The sequence below is a fragment of the Barbus barbus genome, assembly GCF_936440315.1.
Source record: "Barbus barbus genome assembly, chromosome: 18".
Lineage (NCBI taxonomy): Eukaryota > Metazoa > Chordata > Actinopteri > Cypriniformes > Cyprinidae > Barbus > Barbus barbus.
The window spans coordinates 13,167,821-13,180,902 of NC_136746.1; the positions used below are offsets into that span (position 1 = coordinate 13,167,821).

At 37.9% G+C, this 13,082-nt stretch overlaps 1 pseudogene across 1 annotated transcript in view; it reads right to left on the reverse strand.

Moving 5' to 3' along the window:
* LOC306883875 (S1 RNA-binding domain-containing protein 1-like) overlaps positions 1-13,082 on the reverse strand; it is a 68,331-nt pseudogene that overhangs the window by 9,386 nt on the left and 45,863 nt on the right. Inside the window, exons 16-18 of the transcript XR_013785929.1 lie at positions 8,245-8,351; positions 6,329-6,496; positions 5,356-5,508 (exon numbers count right to left, since the gene is read on the reverse strand). The product of XR_013785929.1 is annotated as a S1 RNA-binding domain-containing protein 1-like (transcript). The remainder of the gene's footprint in view (positions 1-5,355; positions 5,509-6,328; positions 6,497-8,244; positions 8,352-13,082) is intronic.

Here is a 13,082-nt window from a genome sequence, read left to right on the forward strand (position 1 = left end):
GTGCGGCGGGCGATTGGCCCAAGGGCTCAGGTTTCTGGAGGGGGTCTCAGCTGGGCTTATGTTACCCTCTGGTGTGTTAGTGTTAAGGGGGGTACCAGTGCTCCTGCTCTTTTGGATCCAGAAGAGCGGAGTCGGCCATATCCTCCGGGCATAATGAAAAGCAGCTCTGCCGAGGAGCATTGTGGAGGAGGCCTCTGTTCCACACACCATAAGCTACTGGGTAGGCCTACAGATAGAGGCTATCCAGACACAATGAGGCTGCTTTAGTGTGTGGTCCCCTTAGCAGTAACCCTGAAGTTAATTCGTTATCATCAGTGAATGTAAGATATTTGATATCAACTCTCCGATGATTCAGTGACTGAGAAAAATGAGTTCCTAATGCTGCACTGAAAATGATGAAGATCTATTCACTTCCTCAGACTTACTTGGCAATGCTCATAATGCTGGAATGGATATGTGTGTCGCTTGGTTGTTAAAGACAGAAAAGTACTCAAAGGAATAGTTCACCGAAGAACAAAAATTGTCATAATTTACCGTAAACCTGATGTGACATATCTAACAATAGCACAATTGATTTAAAAGCTTCAGCGAGAAAGATTTTTAGTGGTCCAGTCCTCACACACATCATATAACTTGGAACACAGTGGAACAGTCATATAAAGCACTTTTTTATAATTTTGGAGCTTGACAGCATCCACGCCCGTTTACTTTCATTGTATGAAATAGCCAGGATATTCTTCAAAAAATCTTATTTTGTGTTCCACAGAAAAAAGTCACAGGGCTATGAAATGACATGAGGATAAGCAAATAATGACAGAAATTTTATATTCAAGTGAAATATTTCTATACATCAGTACTGGGGCAGGACAGGACAGGACAGGACAGGACAGGACAGGACAGGACAAGACAAGGCAAGGCAAACACAGACATCAAACACCGGGGAGTAACGAGTAGACCAGACGAAATGGCACTACACAGACAGGACTATAAATACACAGGTAAATTAACGGACATGGCTAGACACGAATAAACTAATGATTACATCAGACAAGGACAGGAAACAAACCAAATAAGGGCACAAGAGGCAGGAACACATGACACACACAACAGAGGACTGACAGTTTTAGGACAACCTTGATGAACTTTTTTGATCTTCAAATGTTGACTACTGTATATAAATAGATGTCTCATTAGTGCTTGTTTCTATGAGCCTCTATACGCAAGGCGTCTACCATATTTGAATGGTCAAAGCTGGTCCATGAGAACTCAAGAATATACAGTATGCATACAGTTTGAATATCTATATCTGCAACAGACTTCAGCTGATGGTTTTGCAATACAAGACTAAACCATTAGCAAACACTTTACAGTTACCATAGTTTAAAAACCTGTAATATTGAGTTAATACATATAAAAATACAAACCAACAATAATTAAAATCTCAGCATTTTTTTTTTTTTTTTTTGCATTTAGAGGTTGTGCAATGTTGTGGCATCTTGGAAAACTTCTTTATTTTTACTTTGAGTGACGACACGCTGGCCATTCGAAAATGGCAAACACATTAACGATGAAGTCGATGAAGGTGTGACAATGTGACAATGCTACTACGGTTTTGGGAAATTGTAAAGTCAAGACTAGTTGGTTAATTTATCCAACATACTGGTAGTTAATCAGCAAGTTACACTGTTGTATGGGAAACACACCCCATATAGTTATTGTCACTGGATTATTTAAGATATTATCATAGTTGTAGTATTAACACATTTAATGTTTTAAATATCATGGTTAACCACTACCTTCCCCTTCATGCTCTTGCAAATTACTGAAGAACAAAAAGCGCTATCAGTTCTACGCTATAATAAAATGGCACATCACAGAAACTGGTCAAGTGAAAGTGAGTTTATTTTGGTAGGAGGTTCCAATAAGAGCTAACATCAGCCTTTTTTTCACAGCTAATACTTAAATACTAGAGATGGTCCATCAGGGGGTCAGTGCAACATATTGTGTATGCGTATTTGTGTGTGTATGAGTGGGAAGTGGTGGGCCTAAAGGTATCAAGTTCATCACATTAGAGCAACATGATCCGCCATTACCATCCACTGGCCCACGCTTCGCAAAGGGCCCGACGTGCAACGAAATCACTCACGAAATGGAGGGAGACAAGCTGCATGTTTTCACAAGCGCAACGTGTGACTGATTTAAGCCACCTCCTGTCCTGACTTCACAAATATTAAGCGCAAACCAGTCACGGATGCAGTGAGGGGCATTTTTCCATTTAATTTCTTTTCTCATTAACTGCTGCATTTACAGTGGTGTGAAAAAGTGTTCACACCACTTTTTGTGTTCTGTGTTGTGTTTTGTGAAAATGTGTTCACCCCCACCTCCCCGTTGAAACATAACTGTGGTTTATCACACCTGAGTTCAGTTTCTCTAGCCACACCCAGGCCTGATTACTGCCACACCTGTTCGCAAAAATAGGACCTGCCTGACAAAGTGAAGTAGACCAAAAGATCCTCAAAAGCTACACATCATGTTGAGATCCAAAGAAATTCAGGAACAAATGAGAAGGAAAGTAATTGAGATCTATCAGTCTGGAAAAGGTTATAAAGCCATTTCTAAAGCTTTGGGACTCCAGCGAACCACAGTGAGAGCCATTATCCACAAATGGCAAAAACATGGAACAGTGGTGAACCTTCCCAAGAGTGTCCGGCCGACCAAAATTACCCCAAAATTACAGACAACTCATCCAAGAGGTCACAAAAGACCCCCACAACAACATCTAAAGAACTGCAGGCCTCACTTGCCTCAGTTAAGGTCAGTGTTCATGACTCCACCAAAAGAAAGAGACTGGGCAAAACTGGCCTGCATGGCAGAGTTCCAAGACGAAAACCGCTGCTGAGCAAAAAGAACATAAAGGCTCATCTCAGTTTTGCCAGAAAACATCTTGATGATCCCCAAGACTTTTGGGAAAAGACAAACGTTGAACTTTTTGGAAGGTGTGAGTCCCATTACATCTGGTGTAAAAGTAACACAGCATTTCAGAAAAAGAACATCATACCAACAGTAAAATATGGTGGTGGTAGTGTGATGGTCTGGGGCTGTTTTGCTGCTTCAGGACCTGGAAGACTAGCTGTGATAAACGGAACCATGAATTCAGCTGTCTACCAAAAAATCCTGAAGGACAATGTCCGGCCATCTGTTTGTGACCTCAAGCTGAAGCGAACTTGGGTTCTGCAGCAGGACAATGATCCAAAATACACCAGCAAATCCACCTTATGCTCGAAAACCCTCCAATGTGGCTGAATTACAACAATTCTGCCAAGATGAGTGGGCCAGAATTCCTCCACAGCGCTGTAACAGACTCATTGCAAGTTATCGCAAATGCTTGATTGCAGTTGTTGCTGCTAAGGGTGGCCCAACCAGTTATTAGGTTTAGGGGGCAAGCACTTTTTCACACAGGGCCATGTGGGTTTGGATTTAGTTTTCCCTTCATAATAAAAAACTTAATTCAAAAACTGCATGTTGTGTTTACTTGTGTTATCTTTGATTAAGATTTAAATTTGTTTGATGATCTGAAACAAAGTGTGACAAACATGCAAAAAAATAAAAATCAGGAAGGGGGCCAACACTTTTTCACACCACTGTATATGAATGAGAATGAGAGAGGAAGTGAAAAGGCCTGTCCAATAATTTGCAAAGGGAACGAGAATGAGCTGGTGAAACAGAGGACAAGAGTGATGAACCCAGTGCATAAATGGGTTACAGATTGTTGGGAATATGTCAAGCTTGTCATCATCATTATAAAGACATCGCTCAGACGGTTCTGCTCGCATCATTAGCCTTATGATTCTAGCCCTGGCTGAAGCTAGCAACATATTTGATACATTTTATTAGCAATACCCAGAATTCCTCTCAAGCCCCCTAGAAACCCTTGTTTAAAGTCCGCTACATTAGCTGGGTACTACATTACCAACTCAGCACTGCTGGTGGCCATGTTTAATCAAATCCTGTTACTCCAAGAAAAATATGCCTGGGCTCATGATGACAATTGGAGTGGAGCAATGTCCATTAGCGCAGCATTTGGTAACGATAGAGAATGGTGATAATACAGGGGACTGCAAGGGAGGCTTTTCTGCCTGGTTTAGTCGGAAATGAAGCCTAACGGAGAGAAATTAAAACAAACAGAAGGAGAGGAGAGGAGGGAGAATATGACAGGGTGATTATTCCCCCACTCCATGCCCCTAAGTGGCTTTATTAGACCTCTGACCCTAAAAGGCGCCTCTGATGACAGATCAGGCAGAGAAGGAGTGGATGGACACGCCTACGATTCAAACATGCATATACAGAGGGGTCTACAGTCTCAGACCAGCAGTGAAAACATTACATTTTTAATCTATTTAATTCATACTAATTTAATTTTTTTTCAATATTATAGTGATTATTATGCAATATGATTTGTAAATTACAAACTAGCAATCTATTTATCCATCCATCTATCCATCCATCCATCCATCCAAATTCTATTTAAATAATATATAAATCATTTTAATTCTAATTTAATTAATTTGATTTAATTTATATTATACAATATACAATTCATATTCAATATAAAATGCTGGCCTACAAATAGTATAGTGTCTTCAATATTTCTTCAAGTCATAACTTTCTTTGTTTTATTTTTTATAAAAAAAAATTTGGCAACTTTGTTTATTTCCAGGTTTAACTGGAAAAAAAAATCCATATTTTCAGTGTGGTCTCAGATGTTTGTACACAACTGCACATATGCACATGCAAAGTCATAAAATGAAGTGTAATTGCACAAGTACACACACTGTGCTACAACTGAAGCCAAAGTACGACATCAGCTATGAAGGAAATGAAAAAGTGAGTAATAGGCAGTGAATAAATGTCTTGTTCCTAAATTATAGTTGCCATTCACCAATAAATCCTCCAAATTCCACAGCATTCGGATGCCTTGCCCACAGTTCATATTCAATTTTCAAAAACCTCTTTCACATGCACACACTGATTCTGATTTAACTTGCAGCTGTCATGCATGCAAGCACATCCAAACCACAGGGCATCCGTGCGCACATCTTCTGGAAGCAACAGGCACAAGTGTCAGATTGGAGTAGTCTAAACAGACTTGAGCAGCACAGCTGCGGGGAGAGCGTCATTCACTGCCAGAGAGTGCTGAGCACACGCTGAATGTGCTTTTCATATGAGCACCAGCAGACCAGATGCTCCCACTTGAGGTAAACACTTGTTACCACTTGGGTCAATCCTTAAGCAGATCCGATGATCATCTGCAGTAGTGCAGTAACGTGATAGTTTAGTGCCATGCTCTGTTCTCACCTCAAGGCGATGCTGTAGGATTCGGGATGGATGCAGGTTTGGTCCAGTGGGTTAAACTGATTAGAGGTGCTCCCAGAGCTTTTGACTTTTTTCTTCTCAGCTGTCTGTTTCAGAGAAACCTTGAAGTCTTCATTCCCTCCAGAACAGACACTGCTTCAAGCACAATTACAAAAACATCGAGGGTAAAATGTCTGAATTATAAATTTGCTTTTACATGTGATTTGTGACCTATAAATTGTAAGTATTTCTTCATTTTATTGGGGTTAGATTGGGGTAAGTTGTGGAACTTTTTAGTTGCATTCTACAAGAAATGAGACATATCAGATGATGATATCCTGATGCATTATAATACATTATAATACATGTGTAAGATTATAAGATTATCAATGGATTAGATGAAAGCATCTATTACATATAACCATAAAATTATGAGAAGAAAAAAATAATGGTCAAGTGATACAACTTGCCTCAAATTACCCCAAAAAAGATGAATATATATGAGAAAATAAGTAAAAGAGTAAAACTATTCATTAAACAATCCTTTTCCAAATCCTTATTTGCTGCACAATAATTACATTTTTATCAGTCAGCCAGGGAAAGGTTTATTATTTAGAAAATTTTAATGCAGTCAAAAGTTTTTCAACATTATTTAATAGCACCTGTGGCATTAATAGTATTAATAATTATTATTAATAATAATTACATTCATTTAATTAATATGAATTAACTATTGTAATTGCATTTTCTCCATTTGGAGCTAATTGCAGCCATTGCAGCTAATGTTTAGACAAATAATTTACATCATTTTACACACTGACCTTTTATAAATATATGATACAATATATTATAAAAATAATGCATAATTATTTTAGGTTAAGGGGGCGACATCTTATCCCACTACCCCCTACATGATATAAAGGCAGCTTGGTGCAAAAACATGTAACTGTAGAAGTGGCATGATTTGGACGTGTACCTGCGTACTGTCTCGGGGTTGATCCTGATGAAGCCGGCACACTGCTGGAAACTCTTAGGACCGAGGCCTTTGACCAGTTTCAGCTGCTCTCTGTTGAGAAAAGGCCCGTTCTTTTCTTTCCAGTCCATAATACTGCGTGCTCGCCCTGCGTTCAGACCTGCTATGTGCCTGACAAAACAAAACACCATGTAAAAAAAAAGGGAAATTGGTAACACTTTAGTACAGGGACCAAGTCTCACTATTAACTAGTTGCTTATTAGCATGCATATTATTACATATTGACTTACATTAAAAAGCACATATTCTGCATGACCATATTCTGCATCCCTAATCCTACCCAATACCTAAATTTAACAACTACCTTACTAACTATTAATAAGCAGCAAATTAGAAGTTAACTGAGGCAAAAGTCAAAGTTAATGGCTTGTTAATAGTGAGAATTGTACCTTAAAATAAAGTGTAACTGGAAAATCTTACTTGAGCATTCAAAACAAATATGATTTAAAAATGTTTGTTGTTTTCTAAATTTCTTCAGCTTTTTTGCAATTGTGCTAGGCTAGCAAGTTTTGCTATTGTTCTCTGACGTTCAGAAATGTCATTCTTAAACACACCTTTTATGATTAATGCAATTAAACTTCTTAGGTCGCAATGAGATTTAAGTGATTCTTGAGTCAGATATAACAGTTATTCAGTCCAAAAAAACTACATTTAATCTCTCACATCTTCCCGCCGGTTCAACTCCTGTTTGTTTTTGGAATTAGTCATTGCTTTATATGTCAATACCCAGCATTAACCACACATCCTGCTTGAAGAGCTTTGCTATAAAAGTCCACCCAGGGCCATGGAAATTCCTTTTCATACTTATGTAATCCTTACATATTCACAAACAAGAAGTCCGATATTAGTAAAATATTGAGAACATTTTCCAGCAGAATTACCAAATGACTACCTAAAATCTCATAATCTTTTTGACCTTTCCATACAAAATAGAAAGGCATTGAGACAATTTTTTATGTGAGACGGTATGGGCAATTCAAAGTGGCAGCTCCCCTAAAAGCAGCTATGTAAACATTACATGTCATCACTTATAAATAAGGGGTGAATAACACTGGAGCCACGAACACGTCGTCTGGAGCTCTGGTACGGAGAGCTCATTTAAAGTCAGGTAAACAGATGACCTGATCCCAGCCTACCTCACGAGCATTTAACCCTGCATGTTAATGGAATCACGCAGCTTTCCAGCTCAGTATAGTGATGTATGGGTGTCTAAATACAGCATAAGCCAAAGGCATAATCCTAAAGAGTTAAATATAGAAATCTGATATTTGTGAAATGTTCGTATTTCATTCTAATGCTCACATGTATCCGAATGAATGCATTGACGAAACATGAAAGTATACCTATAAGTATAATATTTTTTAAACTCGCTTATACTAACTTCTAGTGTTGAATGAAGGATTTTTTTTAAAGAATAAGATGTGTAAATGAATGCTAACATTTTGAAGGCACATCTAGGGGCATGTAGACATGATCCTGATTGTATTCCGGAAATATATTATTCCAAATCACTGTTTTCTGTAGTGCAAACAATTTGCAATTACTCACGAAATCCTACAAGGTATTAGGCAGAGCGAGTGGATGTAATAAATGTGTACATTTCGGTGTTTCTGTAAGTTTATGTGACTAATATTTGAGGCTATATATCTCAATGTGTGTATATGTTAGCGAGCAGCAATGTTTGTGTATGTAGATCACAGTGTTTGTGTGTAGTGGGGATGTGAAAAGATGTTGCGTGTGTGTGTGTGTGTGTGCGCGATGTGTAGGGTGTCAGACTAAACAGAGCGCTAAGCAATAACGGGGAGGCGAGTGAGAAGTTGCCATGTTGTGACTCCTGCTGGAAAGTATTTGGCCTCTACCTCATCAGCGTCTCTGAACAGATGTTGATGTCCACTCCAACGAAGCTCACACACTCCTGCACCACCCCATCCAGCGCTGCCCTCAGCAAACTCTGTGACACGTCGTGCTGGAAAGAGTGACCACAGTCTTAGAACGTGTGTTTGTGCAAGAAAGGAAAAGGAAGAGCTCTGTTCTTGACCTGGGCACTGAAAACGAAATCAAACACATTGAAGATGTTATTCTAGTATGTTGTCTTGATTCAATCGCAGTTTTGACATATATTAAAAGTTCACTAAATCGCTACGGTTACTTTGAAAATAATTAAAATGGTAAAACTTCTACTCCGTGTCTTTCGAAATGTCAAGAAAGTCTACATCTATTAGATATCTCTGCAACAAATCGTGCTGTCTCAGTCACTTTCCAAAAACAAGCCGCTTTGCAAGGCCAACGTTGTGTCATTGACAATCAAACGGTAACCCTAAATACTTTGCGGTGCTCATGCTGGTCTGAGGGGGAAAAAAGAGACGGCAGAATAAAAAGGCAGCCAGTGGATTGCTTTGCCTCAAGAGACACGGAGAGAAGGTCTGAGGCTGTTTTCATTGGAAAGCATCTGTGACACTTCAAAGTCCTCTCACAGGGGTTTTCCATTAAGTGCAGGGAATTGATAAAGTTAATCCAGCCGAACTTTTCACACTTTGGAGGCGGTTTTCTAAAATGGAGATGGAATTCAAAGCAAAGAAAACCACAAGGCCAAATTCAAAACTGACCAAAATTAGGAGGCAAGCAGGGAATTCTGACAAGCCTTTGTCTGTCTTGCATTGGGACCAGTATCCATATGGAAGAAGTTATACCAGTGCTTGAGACCTGCTAAGAAGAATGTGCAATTCTCCATTTGGAAGAACTCATTACAACGAACACCACCTCCACTTTTGCAAGCTTTTCATTTTCATGTACTAGTTACAGTTCACCATGGAGGCTTGGGAGAAAAACAAATAATTTTATTCACATTTAAAGTTGCAATGAAATGGAAGTAGCAGTAGATTTTTTCTTTTGTATCGTGACATACATCTACGGAAGCCCATCTCCATCACTGAATAAAACAAAAAAAATTATTTAATTGCCACTTCTCACAATTCTGATTATTTTTCTCAGAAATGCATGATAAAAACGTTAAATTCAGACTTCTTTTCTTGGAATTGTGAGATATAAACTAGCAATTGATAGTTTTCACGTGACGTCACACCCTTATAGGAACGGCCACCTGACGGGCAAAACAAAGCTTTGCTCCACTGACCACCAGTTATTTTTACGCAGATTGCATCAAGTAATAATGTAGTAAAACGCAGATATTAAAAAGCGAAATTCAGTAAACACTTTATTGATGATGTATATTTTGTACAGGCAAGAAGATGAAGCCAGACTATAAACGCAATGTGCAAAGTTTCACATTAAATGGCTTCCCATAGAAAACCATTATAAGGAAAACACTGAACCGTTCAGCGGATTGCGTTCATATTCCGGCCTCATCTGCTTGCCTATGTAAACTATGCATCATTAATATGGTGAATACTGAATTTGATCTTTTAATATTAACGTTTTAAATATATTACGGCACTTTAAGTGTTTTTACAACGTTTTTTTGTACTATTTATGATTGAAATATTTCCACGGGTGCTTAATATGGATTGCAAATGGCAAAAACTTGCATTTTGTTCAGAAATACCTATGTTTTATTCTTTGAGAGGTGATCAAAATATTTGCGGCTGGGAAACAGATGAAAAATTGACACGCTTATGCAGCAGTTCTATGGATGTTTTGCCCTCCAAGTCTTCGAGCCGGTCACGTGACTGAAAGCTATGAATAGCAAGTTATAAATTCCAATTCTGAGGGGGGGTTGGGGGACTGATATGTTCTCAAAATTGCGAGTTTATATCTCACAATTCTGACTTAATAACTTGCAACTGTGTGTTATAAAGTCAGAATTGCGAGATATAAACTCAATTATGAGAGTTTATGTCTCGCAAGTCTGACTTCATTTCTCAGAACGGAGTTTATATCTCGTAATTCTGACTTTATAACTTGTAATTGTGTGTTTATGTCTCACAATTCGGAGGAAAAAAAGTCAGTACTGCGAGATGTACACTCACAATTGCGAGAAAAAAGTCTAAATTAGCTTTTTTTATTTTTTATTCAGTGGTAGAAACGGGCTTCAATACACAGAGTAAAATGGATTATCGAAAAAAAAAAAACGTAGGGTGGTTGTTATACTTGCATATTGTGCACATACATGTTTTTACATTGTACTTGTGTTTAAAAATTCCTTTCTGTAATCACATCTGTAATTAATTTCTGTAGTTAGATCTGCAATTACACTATCGACCCTACTCCAATATCTTAGCCCACAGACCATCAAAACCTTACTTTAACCGTGTACCACCTCAATAGCAGCATTTTGAAGTTCAACATGAACACAATAAGTACATTGCACCTAACAATCATTACAATTAAAATGAAAACATTTATAGCAATGGACATGATGGGAGTTCAACACTTTAGAAAAAACTAATGTAGTTTTTGTAGTTCTAATGTAACTACTCAAATAGCTCATTGACTCCATCTACAACCTAAATAGATTCAAAGCTCTTTTGATGAACTGTTGAGCATGTGACTTCTGAAACACCAGCCTGTTTATGGTTGTGAAAGGATGACGAGAAACTTCAAGAGGTCAAAAGACAGTGTTCTCTAATTTTCTTTTTAATTAGGGGAAAACCCAACATTTAAAAGAGCAGCAATGACAGTTTATGATGGTTTGGGAATGTACGAGATGCATTGCATGCTCTGTGTACTTTTCTGTGTAAATTAACAGTGTGAGTAAGATCTAATGCTCTCAAGTTGTCTTTGCGTGCACTAGTGTGTCATTGTGTTTGTGTGAATACAAATTCAGTATATTAAACAGACCGAGAAGCCCACGGGCCTCTTATAGCTAACTCAATATACACATTCAACCTCCCTTGTGCTCACATGAATACACACAGTCACACACTACCACAAGAACAGGCAGAAATAATAAACAAAGACATAGACAATATATTTCCCTCATATTTGGACACAGTGGTTTACTTTCAGAGAGTGTTAGTATTTGAAATTACACAACCAATGGGAAAAAAGTAAGAAGTGGGTCTGAGATGATGTGGATCGGGATACTTTATCCCAATATCTTTTGTTTTAATCATTGTAGGACACATTACAAATCAACTTGCTTCATCATGAGGCCAATTTAGCTGGTAATGAAGAATAGACAACATGAAACAGTGTAGAGAACCTTATTCTATAACTAATCTTTGGAGGATACATATATGGTGGATATTCAGTTGTTAAAGCCTGACTGTTAATATCCTTCCATGGCAATCATGTTTCACATTAAACACAGAGCAATGCAATTTGCTAGCTAAAGAACTGTTTTCCAATGTAATAAAATGCAGTACTTTTGGACTGTGAAATTGTGGCCAAAACATGGAGAATGTCAAAGTGGTCTGAGAAGCAGATGTTCCATTAAAAAAAAAAGAAAAAAAAGAAAATCACCCTCAAAACAAATGTTGTTGCCTAGAGAAATCTGATCTTGTAAACTCATTAGCAGATCTGCCTGTTTGTCCACAAAACACATGTCCGTCGAGAACAGGCACCAGAGCACTCCAAGCAAAGGTGTGATAAGAGATGTTATGGGATAAGCACTTTCCTCCTCTTTGATGGCTGAAATAATTTTGTGCATGGGTTGATTTAAATATGAATAAAACAGGTCAAATAAAATACAATAATATTCTTGCAGTGCAGTGGAATAGAGATTTTAACGCTCAGTTCTTCGTTAACAAAGAGAGTTAATAAAGTAAAGTAAAATTAAATAAAATTTGGGTTCCTGCAGGTAGGGTACCTCATATTAAAGTATTCAAGGAACCATGTTTTCTCGCTGTAAAATGTGATGAGGTTTTAATGCTGGTTCTTTTTGACTAAGTAAATAAAAACATAAAATAGAATAAATAATAAAATAAAAAATATAAATAAAATCTCCAGCAGGTAGGCGACCTCATATATAAGTATTGCAGTGCAGTGGAGATGAGGTTTAAATGCTTAGTTCTTCGTTGACAAACAGAGTGATGGAATAGTGTCCTATTAGATATGGCTGAATGAAGATAAATAGAAATGGTTTAGACCAGCACAATGGTAACATCTCAGTGGGTAAAGGATGACTGAGATATTGAGTGACTGCTAGGATGAATTGGCTGAGCTATGCAGGTTATGGCAAAGAGCAGAATGTGTGTTTTGACCTGACAGGATCCGGATGACTGCCACTGGAACAAGGACATCTGTGTGATAACATATACTGTCTAGCCTTATACAATGGAGTAATCTTATCCAAGCAAAGACAGAAAATCATTCATCACAGACTGGAAGAGAATCACACTTTGCAAATATCTTTAGGTTATCATCATAACACTGCACCAGGTTGTGCATTTTCTTAAAACTTTCAGTTAACTTAATTAGTAATGCTTTTTAAAAACAGTAGCGGCATTGAGATCTCAGCACTAGACATCCCCTGGGAGTAAATGTGAGTGTAAAAAAATGAAAGATCTGTCTTGAGGCTTTCAGAAATCCTGCACTCTTTTGTAATATCGCCATATAGTGGTTATTGCGGTTCACTGCAACTTGCCAATAGTCAAAAAAGAATGAATGTTATTTTAGCATCACCTCCTAAATCTAGTCAGTGATACACAAATGCTGGAAAAACAACTGTAATATTAGACCTCCAAAAATATTTATTGCACAAAAACAGCCTTCATGTGGGAGAACACCACTGGCTGTA